This window comes from Pagrus pagrus (assembly GCF_965226575.1).
Source record: "Pagrus pagrus genome assembly, chromosome: 18".
NCBI lineage: Eukaryota > Metazoa > Chordata > Actinopteri > Spariformes > Sparidae > Pagrus > Pagrus pagrus.
Window position 1 is genome coordinate 15407431 of NC_140202.1, and position 20351 is coordinate 15427781.

The 20351-nt window shown below is 41.5% G+C and overlaps 1 long non-coding RNA gene across 1 annotated transcript in view; it reads right to left on the reverse strand.

The window, feature by feature from the left end:
* Positions 1-1093: 1093 nt before the first annotated feature.
* The window catches only part of LOC311274163, a 64908-nt gene continuing 45650 nt past the window's right edge, over positions 1094-20351 (reverse strand). Inside the window, exons 2-3 of the long non-coding RNA XR_014624724.1 lie at positions 2903-3053; positions 1094-1569 (exon numbers count right to left, since the gene is read on the reverse strand). This is a non-coding gene — a long non-coding RNA (uncharacterized lncRNA). The remainder of the gene's footprint in view (positions 1570-2902; positions 3054-20351) is intronic.

Here is a 20351-nt window from a genome sequence, read left to right on the forward strand (position 1 = left end):
TACAACAGTAATACAATATTCTAATGTCAAACAAGGTTATTGTGAAGAGCTAATTTGATTTTTTCATTACAACAGCTAAAGAGTTTTTCATAAATAATGTAAAAATGAGCAACATCCACATAAAGCCACACTGTACACAACAGACTTGTATTTATATGTACGGGGCTGGGTTAACACGCTCCTATCAGATCCATTAGTTCCACCAATGAAACAGTGACAATAGCATGATAACTGCCCAGCAGACAACTGCAATCAGGGGAAATAGAAGTGTATTTCTCTGTGACGTGTGCCATAAAACGCATCCATCCAAAGAAGTGTGCGTGTGTTCAGAAAAAAGCCAACACAGTGGCACATAGCTGGAGAGCATAGAAAACACCTGTCCTCTTATCTTTATGATGCTGCGGCTGCGGTGCTTCCTGTGGCTCAGGCTTTTCATACAGCGGGAGTTCCCCTCATTCACATCCTTTTGTTTTCTGTCCAGGAGGATTACCGTCAGCTACTGTATAGTTAACATTTATGGACACATCAATATGGGGATGTGAGGGTTCAAATCCTCTTCATATAATCATCTTAATAGATTGTCTGAAATAATAAAATCTGATCTATAGTTGATCCATTATCAACCACATCTGAGGTTTATGGTCCTTTTCTTCGAAACAAGCATAAAACAATCGTGACTAGCAGTGAAGTTGCTGCATATGGTCCCGCTCCTCAAATATCAGTGCAGACTGGCAGGGGAGGAGCACAGCCTATAAAGCACTGCTAGTGGCCAGGTTATGAAGCAGTGTTCTTTTTTTATTTTATTTTATGACTTGATTGATGGAGTGAAGTTGTAGCAGATTGCGATAGTCCGTGCTTTTGTCTCCATCAGATAAATGGCAAATGGCATTGCGGAAATACCAGGATTGCCACAGTTATGGAGGAGAAATCACCACAGCTGAAGACAACATATTGGAAATGTCCGATCGTGCCTGTTTACTGTACATAACCCCCTTACTCACCTGTAACTCTGAGGGGCAAGGAGGCAGTCAAAAATAAGTGGTATAGGGCAAATATTGGAAATGGGATAGAAACAAAGAGTCTAATAAGGTAATGACGTATCCAGAAATCACACTGGTTCTTTTATTGAGAACATGCGGGAAACAGCAAAAAAACAGAAAAGGACCATCAGAGACTGACTCCCCTTTCAACTGAAGGAGACAAGCTACTTAACTTACAGAATGGTCCGTTTATAGGAGATGAAATTATTCTGGAAAACAACATGGTGTAATTTCTGGTGCAGTAATAAGACAGAAATAAACAGTTTTTCCTCTGTAATCACATTTATGCGTTGTTAAACCCAGTGGTGTGGAGTAGATGGATGCCATTACTTTGTGGTCACCAGATCCGTCGCTCTCACTGTAATAGTCCATAAAATTCCCCTGCAATCATCTCTCTTAGTACAGTAATGTTGCACTGTCTTTGAGAAACAATGGCACGACTCACACGAGATGATATGTCTTTGGATTCTGCAGCGAGATCGGCTTGTCTCAGACGAAATAATGGCACCGGATGCCGCTCGGCCCTCCCCTTCGTGGAGGAAATGAAAATGAATCAGGGCAAAAGATAAAAGCTTGACAAGCACCACAGTCAATCCTTCAGTTTAACAGCCAGAGAATTCACTACTGAACAAATGAAAGTGGGCTGCTGGGAAGAGGGGAATGGCATTATTGTGAAAGAGGATGGCATTGCGAGAGCTGAGCAGTTTAATGTGTGTGTGCCTTTGTTGCCACTCTGCACTTTCTCGCTTACAGAGAGCTGAAGAGAAAGGAGGCGTGCGTGTGTTTAGAGGATAGGGGCTTTGAACACGGAGGAGATGTCAGCATCAGACCTTCCTCCGAGAGGGCAGATTTGACTGAATAAACCGCCCTGACTCTATGAAGTCTGTTGCCCTTCTCTCCGAGGGGGATCGCAGCGTTATTCACTGCAGCTCTGTGAGTGTGGCAGTGATGCAGTGACTTATAATCGGTAAGTAAGTCTAGCATCAGCATTTCGCAGAAGACGTGTTGCTGTCTCCTGGGCCGCTGACCTAATCGCTGCAGCTAGCAATGAGCAGACTAATCCATCAATGTGACACCACCAATCCCCCAATTGCCCACCACACACCTCTCTGTGCACACCTTGCCTCGCTTGGTAGGTGTGGACACAGAGGATGAAGAGGATGGGAAATCTCTTGTAACCTGAGGTTCAAATTGGAGCAAAGATTTCTGCTTGGGTTGTGTTTCGTTTCTTCAGTGTGACGGACTTGGGAGTTTTCAGTCACAGACCTCTAAAAGTTACAGTGTCCTTTGCCCCTAATCAGATCACCGCATCTCCTGTGTGAGGTCCTGCAGGCGCCACTAATCTCATTACAACCCCCCAATGTGGAGGAGCTGCAGAGGAGCCCCTCGGACGCCATACCTGCTCACATGACCGTGCGCCGATCTAATAAGGTGATATGCCCGTCATTGATTTCCAGCTGTAACATTTTGAATGGGATTGAAGTGGATTCAGGCGTAGAGACAGACAGAGGAAATGACAAGAAAAAATAAAGAAATGGGATGAAGAGAGCGTGCGAGGAAGTGAGGATAATGCGTGTGACGATGCAAGATCCACGACTCATGATGTCTGCTGTCATCTGCATATCCCCGGGGCTCAGACAGCAGCAGAGGGTGTTGAAAAGTGGCGTAGAGATATGGAAAATCCTAAAATTATTTATCTTGACTAATCCTTTAATTTAATGCTAAGTCTAGAAATCGTTTTTTTCTCAAAACCAATGACAAAATCTGCATGACGGATTGTGATAATTCCATTATATTCCATTCTTGTGTCATATATTCCTGACAAGTGGAGTGAAAGTCTTTTTTCAGTTTTAATTCAGTACCTCTGTACGTCTCCTGTGAGTGTCGTGATGTCACACAGAGGAATGATAAGCGTTACATTGGTTCTTATATCTCTTCAGCTCCGCCTCATTAATGCCCTCTCCCTGTCGCTGCTCTTGTGTTGCTGATTGGAGGGGAAGACACATCGCAGGTCTGTGGGACAAAAGGAGGATTAATGGGGAGACTGATATGAGGTCCAAACAGACAGAAGGACTGGATCCCTCCCCCCCCCAAGGGACAGTTTAATGAAAAACATTAAAAATAATTAGGAAAGACAAAACAGTCCTGCTTGAAATGAAGCCTCCTTAAATCCAGGACATGACCCTCTGTGGGCAGCGCTCGGGCTGTTCAATTATGATTATCATGATTGGAACAGATACCTCAAACACCATTCAAAATGTATCTGTTTTCATGCTGCGGTCAGTTAAAGGTCATATTGATAACTTTTTTATGTAGACAAATCAATTATTTAAAAAAAATACATACATCTACAGAGCTTGTGGAATATAAAGTATCTCTTTTCCTTAAAAACATTATAATGATATAGAATAATGCATTTGCAATCACGTGGTATCTGGTAGGGAGGAGGTGGAATAAAACATTTAGTGGCTGAATGTTGAATCAATCACACCTTTAAAATACAGGATTTTATTACGGATGAGGTTCCATATAATATTCAGAAATTAGACCCTACATCAGATTACTATGCTCTTTGCACATTAGTTTCATGATTTCTTTGCCTTTTAGCCACGATGCCATGAATGAGTAGGGATTTGGGGCCATAGTGAAAACTGTGACAGGAGCTTAAATTGGTTTAAAGAAGAAGTTAGCAGCATAACCATGCCGTTAGCCATCTTAACCTGAGATATATACTGCGTTAATTATTCTGAGATAATGAGGCTTTAGTTCGCTCGAGGGTCTCACTACAACAAGCGGGATGTACAACAGTATTTTGCATACTTATTATTTTCCATGTGGATTTAATCCGGAGGGTATTTTTTAAAAAAGAGAGTACATATCTATAGATTTTCTCATTCTAATTTCATAATGCACATCTCGTTACCAAAGATTTAATGACCCTAGTGACTTCCCGCTGCAATAAACAAAATGCGTTGAAATTACATTAAGCAATGAATAATGGGAACGATGTTTGAAACGACTTACCTGCCACTTGTTGAGTTTTTATCCAATTAACTTTCAGAATTAAGAGCAGAGTAAGAGCACTAATAGATTTTCAATCTTACGCACCAAGTATGAAAACTGAATACTGAATGAGTTCAGCAGGTTGTTGCTGAAATGAAACCTGCCCGTTGTAATTTCACAGTAGAGGACTCCATAAAAAAGAAAAAGTAGAGAGTAACTAGAGAAGATGGGCTTAGGGAAGTGATTTGTGTGGCTCTCACGACCATATAATTTATAGGCCGTTGGGGAGTGTTAGTTAGAGTTACATGTCCAGTGGACGGCAGCTTCATATTTCCATAAAGCCTCCTTTCAGATCCCACACTGGGTATGAATGTCAGAGACATCCGTCTGCGTTGCTCTGGGGAGGACTGGGACGCTGCCAGAGGTGCAGTGGATCCTTCCTCAAGTCCAGTAGCAAAGACAGAGAGAGTGGGTGAGGTGGAAACCAGAGAGGGCTCCTTCTCCACCTTCCTGGTCCCAAAAGAAGGGATGTATTGGCATCAGCAAGCTGCAGACCCCCTCAGATAATTAAAAGTAAGGTATAAATCAGTGTGTAAGCAGTAATCACACAAGCTCCTGCCAACTCCCCACAACGATCATAAATCTGGAGGAAAACAAAGCTTCAGCACTAACAAAGGCTCTGCAATCCCCACTGATCTGAGGTTAGATATGCATTTCATAGGAACCACATTGTCCTTCTATTGCGAATATAATACATCTGTGATGCAGAAGACATGGTTTTATGTTCAAATTGATTTAAGCGGATCAAAGGCTCTGCGAGGGATGACTTCATGCATAAGTTTTTTTCATTAAACAAATGCTCTTGTACAAGACAATAGATGAAGAGAAGAAGAGTATTTTCATTTTTAATGTTCCTTACACAATCTAATCTTTGGCTTGTGTTTAATGTTAGTATAGAAGAAAACCTTTACAAGAGCCATGAAAAAGAGCAGATGTGTCTGACATTTTGACAGGAACAAGTAAAGCTGAATGAAGCCGGTGTTAGCCTCGCACTGGCGTGGGGATGGGGAGGTGGGTGCAGAACAACACATCACGCATCGTATTGATTTGTGAAAAAAAAAAAAAAAAAAATGTGAAAAGTGCGAGACATGAAAAGAAGTTATTGATCCTCACTGAAATCATGCTGATTAAAGTCTGGGCAAAGAGGGAGGTCAATAATGGTTCACCAATGAATGACTCCTGATAAGGTCAGGCCGAGGTACGACAAAAAAAAGAGAGAGAAAAAGAAAAGAAAGAAAAATAACTGATTTCATCTAATTTGCTTGTGTACCAGTTAGTGAAACGTTTCCTTTCACATGCACAAAAACAGAATCTCTAAAGAGATTCAGCCCTGAAGACATGATTCCAAAAAATGACAGATGATATCAAGATCATGTAAGATGAGCCCACCATTTCTTTGTTCTTTAATTTTACCTTGTTGCTGAAAGAGTCGGGGACAAAGACCTCCAGGGTCAGGATCAAAGCTAGCCTTGTGCGCTGAGCAGTCAACTGTAAAATACTACGCCTGAGGACTTATCCGGGCTCATGGTGAAGAAATGACTCCCTCTTCCCTCTGTCGTGCAATGAAATCAAGATGAAAAGCTCAACACCTCAAAATCTTATAAAATGACATCAGGAGTTACAGGCAGCACTGGAAAACAACAGCCATTAATAAGCAAGCGTCTAACAAACACTGGAGTAAATTCCTCTAAAAGCCTGTTTTAACAAGCAGCGTGTTTTGGTTTCAGAATATAACACCTAATCAGATCCATTACTTTATAAACCAGACAGCCTGACCTCGAGCGTTAAGAAAAGCTGGCTTTTATTACACTAAATAGAGAAAAATACATGGAAAACTTCACATGTAAGACCACTGGGCAATGGAGCAAAGACGGATTATAGCACGTCTGAGCTATCAGAACAAACATGTTGTGTACTTATCCTTCTGCTAATCTGCAGGGATCAAAGCTTGTTACCCAGATTACCTGCTAATCAGCACAAAAAGCACAAGTGGGTCCAATGGGCGATGATATTACTCTGTGGTGTGTGTGTTCAAGCCCCCATGTGATCAATAAGGTTGTAAGCGTGCGTTTAAATCACGCTGCCCTCTGTTCTTGGGTAAACATCCGTGTGAATGGCAAAGACAGCTATAGTATAGTCAGTGTTTTTTCTCAGTCAGGCCCCCGATTTTAAACAATAATGACTTTTTAATGTGGAACTGTGATTACATTGTCATGGTGAAATATGGCTCTTCTTGACCGCATTGGAAATGAGGGCCTAAACGTGAATTACTACGGCAGCATAGATTACAGCAGTGCGCCAGGTGAGGCAATCTTCATAAATTCAAATCTAATCTTAACAGAGCCGGCAGTGACTTAACGCAGGGGAGGCAGGGCCAGAGGAGACAATGCCCAGAACTCAGGCTACTTAAGGGAGCACTAAAGTCAAGAGAAAGGACCACACAGCCAAACCACCAACGGTATTGTTTGACATCTTGGGTAATATGCTTAATCAATTTCTAGCCGAGACATAGGCGAGAGGAAAGATATCTCATGTCTGTAAGATACGTTTGAAGTTAACGTTGTTTGTTAGCTTAGCGTGGCACTAAAACTAGGAATCAGGAGTTAACAGCCAGCCGGGCTCTTTTCAAAGTAATAAAATCCCCCGACCAGCACCTCTATAGCTCGCCAACACTTATAGGCGAATCAACTTTGGGGGCGCGTCATTAATTTTTCCCGAGAGTAATTCCTGAGAATGACAGCAAAAGTAGTGCAGTAACTTTACTAGCGTCAGCCTGCGAGCTAAGGAAAAACTACATTGCCACATTTGCTCCTGGAAACGCTGGATACTGTCACTGTGGCTCGCTAGCAATTGTAAACTAACCACAAGCCAACATAAAGACTGACAGTGCAGAGAAAATAAAGACTGGTGACCATCTAAATGTGTTTTATAGTATTCAGCAGGAAGAAAACACTTTAAATGTCTCATATATCCTTTGTTCACTGGAGGCCACACAACAGATTCCCACACACATACTGTAGACTTGCCTGCATCATGTGCCACTGCTGAGGACTACGGGGGCACAATTGGTTTTATTGAATGTTAAACAATATACAATATATGCACTATGCAAGTCTTTTAGATTTACATGTTTCGAGAAAATTCCTTAAAAAATTATAACCACAATGAAAAAAAAGTGAAAGTAGCTGAGCATGCAGGCTGAAAAATGTGTTTGAAGAAAAGAAGGAAATACTCATCAGACATCTAACCACCATGTTGATTCTTCTGTAATGGTGGTGAAAGAAAGAACAAAGAAATAATACGCAGTGGGATGGAGCCATAGACTCTGTAACTGAGGTCATTGCAGACAGCTCAATATGCACTGAATGAAGCTGCTGTAGCTATCCATTGTTAGAATATAATGTAATTGTCTAGTTTTTATTATTAGTTGTTTTCCTGTCCAGGACATGTGCCAATCATATTTTATTTCCCCATGAAGCGGTGACACAATGGTGTCAGTGAGGTGACAAATCACAGGAATGTGGTGCGGAGTAGCAGGGTATCTGTCAGCACCCTGTCAGGGGCTGCAGCCCTGGTTTATCTATCCTCTGCCTGCGACTACAAGTGATCACAGTTTGATGGCTCAAGCCACGCTCCTCACAGGGACACTTCTTATTCAAGTCACAATGCTGTCATTGACATTTTAGAGCCTGTGGGGCGCTACGGTGACGATAGCACACTTCCTATTAGCAGCAAGCATTCTGACATGCTGACAGAATTCTTATCATTCCGTCGACAGCATCAATAGCTCACACCTCCACGTACAAATCATACGTGAGGAACCTCCTACATCGCAGTGGAAATGCAGAATGCTTTCCTGCACTCAGCTCCACAGCTTGTATTCACAATACCCTCTTCACTGTGAGGAAAGATACAGAGGCCATGTTCTTTGTATTTGGGAACTGAAATATAGTTTACATTAACATTAAATTAGTTGCACTGTGTGTTTATAAAAGTTAATATTTTAAAAGGAATAGTTTGACATTTTTGGAAAGAATGGTTATTTGCTTTTTTGCCAATAGATAAGAAGAATGATTCCACTTGTATATGTGTGTCCATTAAAGATATAATATGTAACATTTCCATATTGAAATGTCTGAAAACAACTACACCTGTGTTATATATTTTGTTGCGTACTTCCAACAATGGTCAAACCCAGAGAAAACTGGTGTTTCATTTGGTTGCCTGTTGCCATAACTTCTCGAAGAGAGTCAAAGTAAGTTGAAGACGGAAGAAAAATAAATTTAACTTGAAGAAACTACCTCATCCATGAACATTTCAGCCTGAGCCACGTTAGATAATTATCATTTCTTTAATTTGCGCATGAAATGTGTAAAAAAGACTGCTGATAGGCAAATTTTGTTTCGCAAAACATTCTGTAGAAATTGCCAATTTGTGCGATTTGGCGCCACCCACAGTTTCTGAGTGCAACACCACTGTCGAAAATACAGTCCCAGGTCTGTGACAACTTGTCAGACGTGAGGTAGGTGCTGACTACAAACAAAACACATTATGTCATAACAATGTTATGTGTTGAAGACTATCTTGATGTAAACACTGAAGTTACTTCAGTTACATAGGGCAGAAACAAGTGATAGGAGGCAGAGTGGCTGAGACAATGACACCATTTAAGTGTATATCCCAAAATGTTGAACTATTCCTTTAATAGTGAACGCATGCAATCGGCACAAGCACAATGAGGGTGAAGTGGATGTATAAATAATTGTTTATGACTGCATCATTTGACAATTCTCCATCACAGTACTGTTTGAATGAGAGTGTTTTTATTGCTTCTTGGCTCTCTCACTCGTATGCAATGTCACTTAAACAATAACATTCATTGTTTGACTGTATTACCGTTAAAAAAACAGAAGTATTAATCCAGGAAACTTTTTCCAGATGAGTTGGAAGGAAAGCAACGATGCACGCAGCTGTTGCCATGGATAATATTTTTGGATGGAGAACGAGGTTGAGAGGGATGACAGGAAAGACGAGTGGTGGGAACAAGAGTGAAAGTGAAGTAAACTCTTAATTGTTGCAAGATCTGTCACAGTGAGTCGTGTGTGCAGAACATCTCAAGATGTTACACATAAGCCTTAGTATTTATAAAATTCGGGCAACATCTTTAAAAATCTAAGCTCTTGGCGTTGTTTTCACATAGCCGGTGCTGCTAATAGAATATGAAATCTAACCGTGCAGGCCTTTCCCCTAAGAGGTATATCTATTATAAATTACCTTTTGCTCCACTGATACATCATACATTAACCTTTGCCTGCTGACAAGTCATTAACTGGCCTTTTTTAACTGAGATGCATCGGCAGTCAGAGGTGCATTTACCAACCTTTATACAATATATAACTTAAACTGCTTCCAGGGTCTGTTTCAGTGGCTCCACCACAGGCTGGACATATAAGAAATGAAAATAGTTGTGGGATTTTTGTCAGTTTCCGTGGCCCCCGGTCTAAGAGAGGCATATATTTCGGTGTCCCTTCACTCCATGACGGTGACACAGTAAAAGGTCAAAGCCTGCGAGCGTGCCACTGAGCTGGCAGAGGAATTAGAAACCTGCTGAAAAACCTGCACCACCAGCTTTCATGGCTCAACGCTCTCTTCCCATGTTCTCCCCAAGCAAACACGCACATTTGCATTCCACCCTGCTGATGTGCTCTAGACGGAAATCACAGAACAAAAGAGATTATACAAGGGTGAAATACAGTATTATCGCGTGCGTGTGTGTGTGTGTGTGTGTGTGTGTGTGAGATATTGGAAAAAACATTAAAATAGGTCTGATAATGGGAGAATCTGGGACTTTTTACACGTCCACTGTACAGAATTACACCTGAAGTGCTCCCTCTCTCCATGTTAAGGTATATTGGAGGAAAGCATTCTGAGGATAGAGAATAGGGAATAAAGAGCAGCTGAGTGAAAACGCATCTCGTCTGAATCCCTCAAGCCCTCGCGTGCAGCCATTATCCTTCTTGTGTATGATTCTCCAATGCCTCATATGCTCCGGTAAAGTGCTCTTCTCATTAAAAAACAATGTGATATCTCCAATTTCTAATTAAATAGGACATTATCTCAAAGACAAGCAGGACCGGAATGAGGCCCTCAAACGAGTTATGAAAAAAGACTAGCTGCTCATAGCCTAATCATGCTTATGTTGATCTCAATGGTGTCTTCGCACTCAGCTGATACTCGGGGATAAAGCGTGGGTTATTACACAGCTAATCTATCCAGGAGAATGGTTATGTTTTTTTCCAAATCTGCTGGTAATTTGAGAAGTGCTACTTTGCAGAAGAGAAAACCCATGTGGTTTGAGGCATTTGGTGGAAAATGAGTGTGGTCTAAATAGGCCTTTGTTTTCTCGCCGCACTTCAAACGGTTTTCGTCTTCACACGGTGTCCTCACACAGGGAGTGTGTGTTTTCTTTTTGAAGCTCGACTCATACTTCATTGTACAAACGGCTTTGGCTGCAGGAAAAAATAGCCTGTCACCTTTACTCAGACACAGTTAAACTAAATAAAGAGGACTAAGACAAAAATATCTATTAGAGGGGAACAAAAACAAGTGTTCACTACAATACAGTATTCAGGAGTGAGAATCACGTCTCAGCAAAACTAGTCTTCAGCATTTCTTTTCTTCCGCATCGTTTGTTGTTCTTATCTATTATTGATTTAATCTCTGTAAAAGTGTATGTGTGTGTCTGTCAGTCTGTCCACACAAGGATCTCGATGATGTCATTTGTTCCAGCTTTCCCCAGTTCCTTTTTTCTTTTTTTTTTCCAGGACAGTGCTCAGTGCTCAGGACGGCGCTAACACGGCGTAGAATGAGCATCCTGTTGCCACTGTGCCTCGGCCCCGCTGGCAGCCAGAGCGGCTCATTGGCCTGAATATTCCTGCGAACGCTAAGTGTTACGCTGTCAGCTCACATCAAATGCATCAAACATGATGGCTGCTTCCTGTGTGTGTGTGTGTGACTGTGTACAAGGAGTGAGTGCTAATGGGTTAAATCAGCTGAAATACCGGTTTGGGGAGACAGGGGCTCTATTAAGAAGCACAGGTCTAACCAGGAGAAGTCATGTTACATGTGAGGGCTTGAATGCAGCGCAGAGACAGTTACTTATTCCTGCCATGGTAAGAAACAACATATATTTCCTTCTTTTTGTGTGGAAACATATCGTAACATGCCAAAAGATGTGGTTTATTGACATGAGGAAAGCCAGTGTAACCTGCAGCGACATTAACTTGTGCCGTCTCACACGTATCAGTGATCTATAAAAAGAATGACTACAGTAAAGGCACCTTTCCTGTCGCAGTGCCATGGGGCCACGCTGGCATCGTGCTTCCTGGCCAGCGTGCCATTCATGGGGAGATGACAAGGACACAGCCCAGATGACTTCTTCCAGCACCAGGGCTGCCTGGACCTGATAAAGACACATAATTACACAGCTCCATTTATCTCTCAGGGTCAATCCCATCTCTACCTGACGATAGTAGGGACTCTCACGCACCAAACCTGAGTTCAATTTCAGATAACATTGTCTCCGCCATTTCATTCAGCAGCGTGCTTACCGCAGATGTGTGTTGCAATGAAGCTGAAAATAATGTGCTCGATGAAGGAGGGGTTTCGCGTTGTCAGACTGGGCTAACCTCCTGAAGGAAGACCACGAGAGCTCAGCATTTATTTCCTCTGGGTTCTTTTTCAGCTGGTGTAAAGCCTGTGCTGCTTTATTCATGAGCATCGTCCCTCCTTTGTAAACAACATCTCTTTCTATATAGCAGTAGCAGCAAATTTAAAACAGTTGCTGTCTGTTCTGCCCTTCAAAGGCAGAGAGCATTAACTACAAAAAATTTCAAGAAGCAGACCGGGGCCTCAGGTTTTTAGGGTGATTAGGAAGTAAATGCAGCGATGTAGTTTGGTGGGTTTCGTACAGAAAGTGACTATGTAGGTAGTATGATGCCGCAGCCACAGAAAAGTGCATGCTATTATAAGGTAGTTAAAGAATAAACTCACCCAAAAATGGAAGTATCTACTCACCCTTATGATGATGGAAAGTCTGGAGCTTCTGGAGCTGCAAAGCAAAACAGCGTCGCATACAGCTTGTCCAGCATAAACCAAGTCTCTTTAAGCCCCAAAATCCTGAATTGATTTAAAAAGACTCTATTTACACGCGGTCGAGCTCGTGCATCCACTTCAGACTTGGCGTAGAATCTACAGTGAAGATTTTGGCTTTAAAAGGGTATAGTATTACACCTTTTCAAATCAGTTTGGGATCTCGGGCTTCCTGAGTCTTCCATTGCGCCCAATGAGCTGTATGGAGCCATTTTATATTTATTTTCGATTGGTTAATTATACATTTTAAAACAAGTCCCCATCTACTTCAGTTCTTGAGCAGAATGCGGCAGGTATTACGCAGAGACAACATGCACATGTGAGGGAGTGAATCAGATTGTTGATCGTGGAATGTTTTGTCATCTTTTGTGATTTTTCTTGACTGTGGTGGTAAATCTACAGCAAATCATTACCAGCAGTAACACAGGGATGGATAGGATCTAACGCCTTCGTTTTGTCTTTTTAGACTGAAAAAAAAAAACATTTAAATCTTTAGCTAAGCTAGTTGACATACCATTTAACTGTTTTTATCCTTTATGTTTTTACTACTGTCCTATCGCTCTGGTATACAGTAACTATCTACAGTAAGTTAACAAGATGCTCATCATTTATTTCAAGTACAGGAAATAGAGAGGTAAATTTAGCCTTAGGTACGGCAAGCTGTAGCATTCTCACTAGTTGCTATGCTAACAAGTCAGATGCGGGGCTCTCCTTAATTTTGACTAAATATGCATGACTAAAGTGGCTTTGTGGGGCGGTATTAAAAGGATTATTTCAGAGATTAGCCTACTAAAAATGTAAGATTATGCTTTCAACCTGAACACTTTTCTTTTTGTGAGCAGTGGCCCTAATGAGACGGAATCATAAGCCAGGAGTGAATTATTGATTCAATCTAAATTGGTATTGATTGAGTCTAGAGAAGAGGGAAATAGGGGTGTCAGGGCCTTTGCACACCATCCAGAGGTGTCACAATCACAGCATGCCCAATGTATTTCCAGTCATCCTCTATGGAGCATGAACAATCACATTTCCCCTCTGTTCCCCAAATGTCTGCTGGCGTTTGTCCCTGGAGCTGGAGGTTTTATTGAGGTCTGTCGAAAAGTTGCAGGATATATTCTTGACCATACTGTCCTCAATGGCTCTCTTAATGTCATGGATTGAGCTGGAAATATACAATGAAGACTAGAGAAACAGCTCGGTAAATCAACAAGCAGTGTTAGCACAAAAGCCGACACAGGACTGCTTATTTTCACCTTAAGCAATGGACATCTTTAAAATACTACAGGCTTACAGCATGAATGAGGGCAGTATATTGGCATGCTTTTCATGGGCAGCAACCTATAAGTTTCAGAATCATGACCTGCATTGTAAATTTCTTCTAAGCTGCAATTTATATTCATAGACCTTTAAAAGACCCCTTATACCACAGGAGGCAGGTACTCAACTCTTATGAACTCACAGGGCTCAATATCTCGTCCCAGATTCTTATTTGACAAAGAGATTACTGTAAAAATATGATTCAGTAGGAGTAGCTGTCAAATCTACACCATTTAATAGGACTTTCAAGGCACTTTGTGAAGGGTTCCTCAAAAAAAGAGTCCACATCTGATGGTGCAGCTGTCACTGGCAGAAGTGTTTGCTGACATAGCATCGTTGAAAACAATAAGTGCCGTGTAAACTCTCCCCAAAGGTTACTGTCTCCTAATGACATGAAACAGGGATCGCCTCCACATAAACAGGAAGCTCATCCTGCACCATCAATTATACAGCAAGGCTTGCCTGCTGAACTCAAAACACCGGATTTAGCTCCAGGTGAGTGGTGGGTGTGTGAATGTGCTTGTGTAACTCTTTGTGAATATTATCACGCAGATCATCCGTTTCATCTAGTTCATCATTCCCATTTCGCAGTTCTTTTTCTTTATCCAACTAATTTTTTTATTTATTCAAATCATTTTGGTGATTCGATTCAATCTAGTATGTTCGGTTATGCGATTTCTTTCTTTGTATAAATGAACCAAATAAGCCACTGCAAACCTAATAGCAGAGACAAACAGGAGCAGTAAGTTTTTCAACTCAGAGAAACTAACTTCGAAACAATGAAAACTTCTTCATAGAAACCCAAATTTGCTGACCTTCATTTGAATTCACCAGCTGCCACTATGCACTTTGTCTAATAGTGACAGCTCTATAAAGTATGTCACTAATGAGCTTTTTTTCCTCTTTGTTCTTCGACACAGACATGAGGTGAGGTCTTTATTCATACGTTTTGAATCAAGGTTGTAGGAGACAATGGTGAACTGGTGAATGAGATCTTTTGTTCGTGGGTGTCACTGTAATCTGTGTAAAAAATGAAAGCGCAGATCCACAAAAAAAGCTGTAAATCTACAGACAGTGCACAGATGTTGCACATTATTTCCCTTTTGGACTTATTATAAAGTACAGAGAATATTTTGTGTCAATTCTCACAACATCCTCTCCTATTTCCAGACCAAATCACAGACACATGGTTGTCTCAGCAGTTGCAGTAACGGGTGCCGTTACAGTAGGTCATGGATGAATCAGATTGGCAGTGTAAGATGTCACTCCACGTCTGAGATGAAATGGTGGCCATTACAGTGCTGTCTGCGTGGGATTAATAGAAAGCGGGGGTAGACTGCAGCACTTGTGTTCAGGTCTGGCACGGTCAGGTGTGAAATTAAACAGGAAACAGACATGGCCAAGGACTGTGCAATACAACAATGCATCGGCCCTGCTGCATGTATAATTGATTGAAAACATTTTGAGTGCGTGGTGCACCGAATAAGATGAATCAGTGAGTTATGAAGTGAAGTATGCGATCCAGTGGCCAAGGTTTATAATATAAATTTTGTTGCAATGAAGAGAAAACGGATGCAAAATGTTTCCCCAAGTTTAAGTCAATTAGATGAACTCTCTGATTGCAGCTTTAGAAAAATGAGAGAAATGGGAAAATGGGATTTATGTGCTTATGTGCAGCTGAAGGAGATAAGGAGGAGAAAACATGGAAAGCAGAATAAATGTAACTGAAATCAAAATGTAGACGGAGATACAAGTCAGCTGTCAGGAGGAAAACACATTCCCCACGAGCAGCAATCACAATCCATATATCATACTGCTGTGAACCCATCATGTGTGTGTGTGTCTGCCCATACTGTATGTGTGTGTGTGTGTGTGTGTGTGTGCGTGTGTGTACCAAAGGGGAAGGGAAATGCAGAGCGTACTGAATTATTGAGTTGAATTTTCACGGGCTGAAGGTCAGTGAGTGAGGGGGTGGGGTGGAGTGGAGGGTGGGGGGTGACACGCCTGATTAAAAATAGATGTTTTCTTATTGTCTCCCATGCCAAGTGCTGAAATATCAAAAATTGCAGAGATGATTATTCCCAGAGACAACACTATCAAAATCATCTCCCCGGGAAGAATAAACACAAGACAAATGTGAGCAACAGGATTGTAACAAGAAGCTCCAGCCCCTCCATCAGAATAACACACATGACTGGACCGGCTGGTATTACTCACTAAAAATATAGGATTATTAAGTAATAATCACGATTACGGCCTCCATTAGCACATCATAATTGATCTTTAAGGAGCTGCTGAGATTTATACGCCCCCTGTGCAGTGAAACTTTACTCCAATAACAAAGATTTCTCAACCAGGAGAAATCCATTGTGGACTAATTGGATTATCGGTCGAGAATTACAGAATGATCTCATGGCGTTGCCAGTAGTCCTCTTAATGAGCTCCGGCCTCATAAACGTAGCATCGGCCTTCTCTTATGGCCTAATTGATATTTCATTAGAACCTTTCTATTTATGATTTTAATGGCTCGTCCTATCGCAGTACAAGGCAGGTCTAGCCGGAGGTTCCTATTGGATATATTGTCAGTTTCAATGTGGTTAGGATGGGATCTAATAAAAAAGCGGGATTTATGCTTTTACCCTTTGGATACTGGTTTACAAGAACGTGGAGTCATTAAACAGATCTAGATGTCCTTCAAGTACACACACACACACACACACACACACACACACACACACACAGACCTCCATTTGCATGTAAGGTATGTGTTAATGCTGAACATTTCATGTCGGTCCTCATCCAGAACACAGGACACGTTATTAACACTCTGCTTCTACAGACTACCTCTCCACTGTCTACCTCCTCTCAGCTTTCTTGCTCTATGGGATGTGATGGTATCCAACTTTCATGTTTTGTTTATTGTGGCCAAAGATATCAAACAATGTTAATATTACATCGCTCAACTTTCCTGAAATATTACTGTTAAAAAATAGTAAAATAGCGTCCCATCATGATCGCCTTGGATTTAGTTAAACTTAATACAATGAGCAGCGAACTGTATATTGCAGCTACAATTAAATAGACTAAAAACACAACAAAGAAATGTTGGTTCCTTTGCAGTCAGAGTATATGATCTGTCTCACTTGTGCTGGATGCTATTAGTTAAACAGCAGAGGACCACAACACCACAATAAGCCACTGGCACCACCCATCTGCATGCACACCATCTCATACTACGCATGTGTTACTCCCCTCTGTTACACTCATACCTGTCCCTCCTTAAAATAACAGCAGGCAGGAACTAATGTTTACTCTGAAACACAGGGACATAAAAATATAATTTAAACGTACACGTGTTAAATATAGGTATAGGTGCTATAAATGATGATGATGATGAATTATTGTATTCAAACTTAAATCTGCAAGTCCAAAATAAAGCTGTGGAATCATTCCAACTGAAATAATACAATTTAATTTCCACAATATGCTGTTCAACTTAAGAAGCACACAATCTGTATAGCTAACTTAAGTAATAAAATAATGAAAATGTAATGTGTACAGTTACTACGGTTACACTATTTTTGCGTGGAGTTGCATCAAACAAACAACATGGCCGAACGACACTTTGTAGAGATGTGGGAGGTGTGCACGCATGATCCTGTGCGAGTCTCTGCAACCTCCTATTACCTCTAACGCTCTTCTCTGCATTGATCTGTGGAGAAATTTACTACATGGCTCTTTGGAGAAGCATAGTTCCAGTGCAACAGATAGCATAGCCAGAGCTGAAGCTGACCCATGAGGAAGATCATAATGTCATCTTGATGCAGGTAGTTTTTTCTTCGTCAGTACATAAAATGGATGCTCTCTGTCTCACTGAATGTTATGACCCTGCACCCATAAACCGGCCGCACTTCAAAAGCAACTAGCTAATATTACATAGCATAAAAAGTCGTAGCCAGACTAGCTAGAGCTGGACAGACAGAGAGCCTGTCCCCATGTGGCGAATCAATTTAAAATGGCTGTGCTGTGCTCACTGTGCCCGCTGAAACTGGCCGTACTGAAGATATCAGAAGTTGTTAACAGTATCCATCAAAATGTTTCACCAAGGTGCACAGAGAAACCGTATACTGGCACAGATTTCAACTGTGCTTGCCCTCAACACTTAATTTGAAGCACTGTATCTCGACCCTCATTATGGGGTTCGGCCGGACAAGTGATGACTCCCCTCGCCAGACATGACACCATCTCCAGCTGCAGATCCCCGTCACTTCCTCCTTACGGCTTGATGAATGCTAATGGTGAATGCGGAGCTTGTAAGCTGGAGTGGGGTCAGATAATGGCGGTGGTTGGGGTGGGGGTTCGTGTGCAACGAAGGGTAGCTGTGAAGCTAGTTAATAGATTTATCCTTCCAAAAGAACCCTCCTATGTCCTGATCCTCTGGACCACTTGACAATTTGTCACACTCCTCTTTCCATTCTCCTCTGGTCTCATTTGCTCGGTGAACAACAAGATGGAGCATAATGGCTCCGCAGTCATTTGGAGAAGTGTGGGTGGCTCTTTGACCCTGCAGGTGTCATTAAGTGCCTACCACGGTAAGAAACTACAGCACAGTAAGCTCAGAAACATGCAAAAAAACACCCTTTCTATACTCTGGCTCTTTGATGCATGTTGCCTCATTCCTGACAACAGCCAGCTGTATGGAGATGCAGTCCATCACCCGGTAACAAGCTCCATACTGAAGAAGCATCATTACAAGCAGAGACCACTCTCTTAATGACTTGTGTGTAGCGAGCCCTTGTTTTGTTTGAACATGAAGAGTTATGAGTGTGGTTGCTTACAGGGAGTGTCCACAGTTATAGTACAGTGGGGAGCAGGGAGCAAGGCATGGCATGGTGGATTTGCTCTGATCAAAGGGACGGGACTTTGATGAATGCTGTTCATTAGGCACACCCGCCTGGGTTTTAGGGAGCGGACTTGGGGACATCAAGGGAGGGATGCAGAGAATAAAGAGAGATGGAGAAGGAGGGAACAAGATATGTCATCGTAGGGTGAGATGAGTAATATTATGCAACAGTATGGAAACACATCCCCTTTCCAATACATCTTTGCATTGAGTTTCCATTTAATTCCCAAAGTGGCCACTGGGTGGAGACAGCTGTCTTGTGAGTAAAATCTCCCTCTGCTCAGTGCCTGGTACACAGCATGAGTCTCTGACCTGTAGCTTTTTTTGGTATTAATCTAAAATAAATGGGGTAGTGTGTCAGAGCGGGGAATTACGTGTTAATCTCAGGGAATGAATAATGAGCAGCCATTTAAAACACAGCCACTCTGTGGGCAGAACCCACGGCCCTACGAGTGCACCTGACTGATTGTTTTATGGATCAAGACTGACGTGCACAAAATGGAGAGAGACAGATGAACTCATCCTCCACTCATTAATATCTACAACTGGATTATGAGGTTAAACTCTGCCTCCTCTGTTTGCAGAAGCTGGTGTGAACTAAAGGTGTAATGGATTAATGGGGTTCAGAGACATATTTTCTGTGAATGCCAGAGGGAAAGACTGCCAAACAACAATTTGTCTCTCTTCTGTTTGCAGCAAAAGTGCACAAATGGATTTGGTATGCTATCCGCCTACATCTTTGCTGAAAAATACAGAGAGGGAACCAGATGTCACAAGTTTTCTGCGACACCAGAGATTCAATTCCAGAGATATGAATACCATTTTCGATTCCAGTGCTTGGAAATTAAATGGACGGACAGCAGCAAATGGGGATTCTGTGCTTTAGTCTGTAGGCTTCTTCTATATATTCAATTCTATTCCACTGCAATTCAATTTCACTTTATTTCCTCAGGATGATCCACTCACATCTCAAACACTATAGGGAGACCTATAGATAAATATATTTATATGGAAAGCAATACATCGGCCGGGAAGACACAGAATGCAAAACAATTAAAATGGCAATAACAGAGATGGTCACAAATACATCAAAAATGTATCAAAGGAAAATACAAAATACTGGTATGACAGAATGGACTGAAGTAATTGTAGTTTGAAAATACAAAAATATGTTATTATCCATTTTTAGTATTTAGTAGCATGTATGGGTCTGACTTTAAGCCCCTACATTGAAAAGATGAGCTCTTGAAGTGGCCAATCAGGATATCTTTCAGAGGCAAGTTCAAAAAGCTTGAAAAAAGTATGCACCATTTTGGTTGAACGACATCTTTTCTTGAAACGGTGTGCATACGGCTTTGAAGCAGTGCGCTTGCGTAAAACAACGGGATGTTCAACGTATCACCGTTGAAATTTTGTCGGGGCTGGATGTGCCACATGGGTGCATGGTTGGTTTTCTGTCAGTTAAAGCGACAATTGACCGACTTAGGCTCTATCCACATGTACACAGGTATTTCTTAAAATAAAACTTTTTCTATGCATTTTTGGGCTTTCGTGCACATGGAAACGTCATTTTGAAAACCCTAGAAGCGCTTAGAAACGATGACGCGGACACACATTTATCAGTGTATCAATGTAAACTCGGAGTATGTGTTATGACAAGGCAGTGTTTCAGTTTGCACAGTGACAGAATGGACGTGATATTGTTGCAATGAAGGAAAAGAGAGACTTAAACGGCTGCTTACAATGTTTTGCTGACAAATTATCCACAAAGATTCTTACGTAATCTTAGTCAGAAGTAATGTAAATATTTTAAATATATTCAATTGAAACAAAGGTTAAGGATACTTTCGATAAAAAAAAAAAAATGTGTGGCTTTA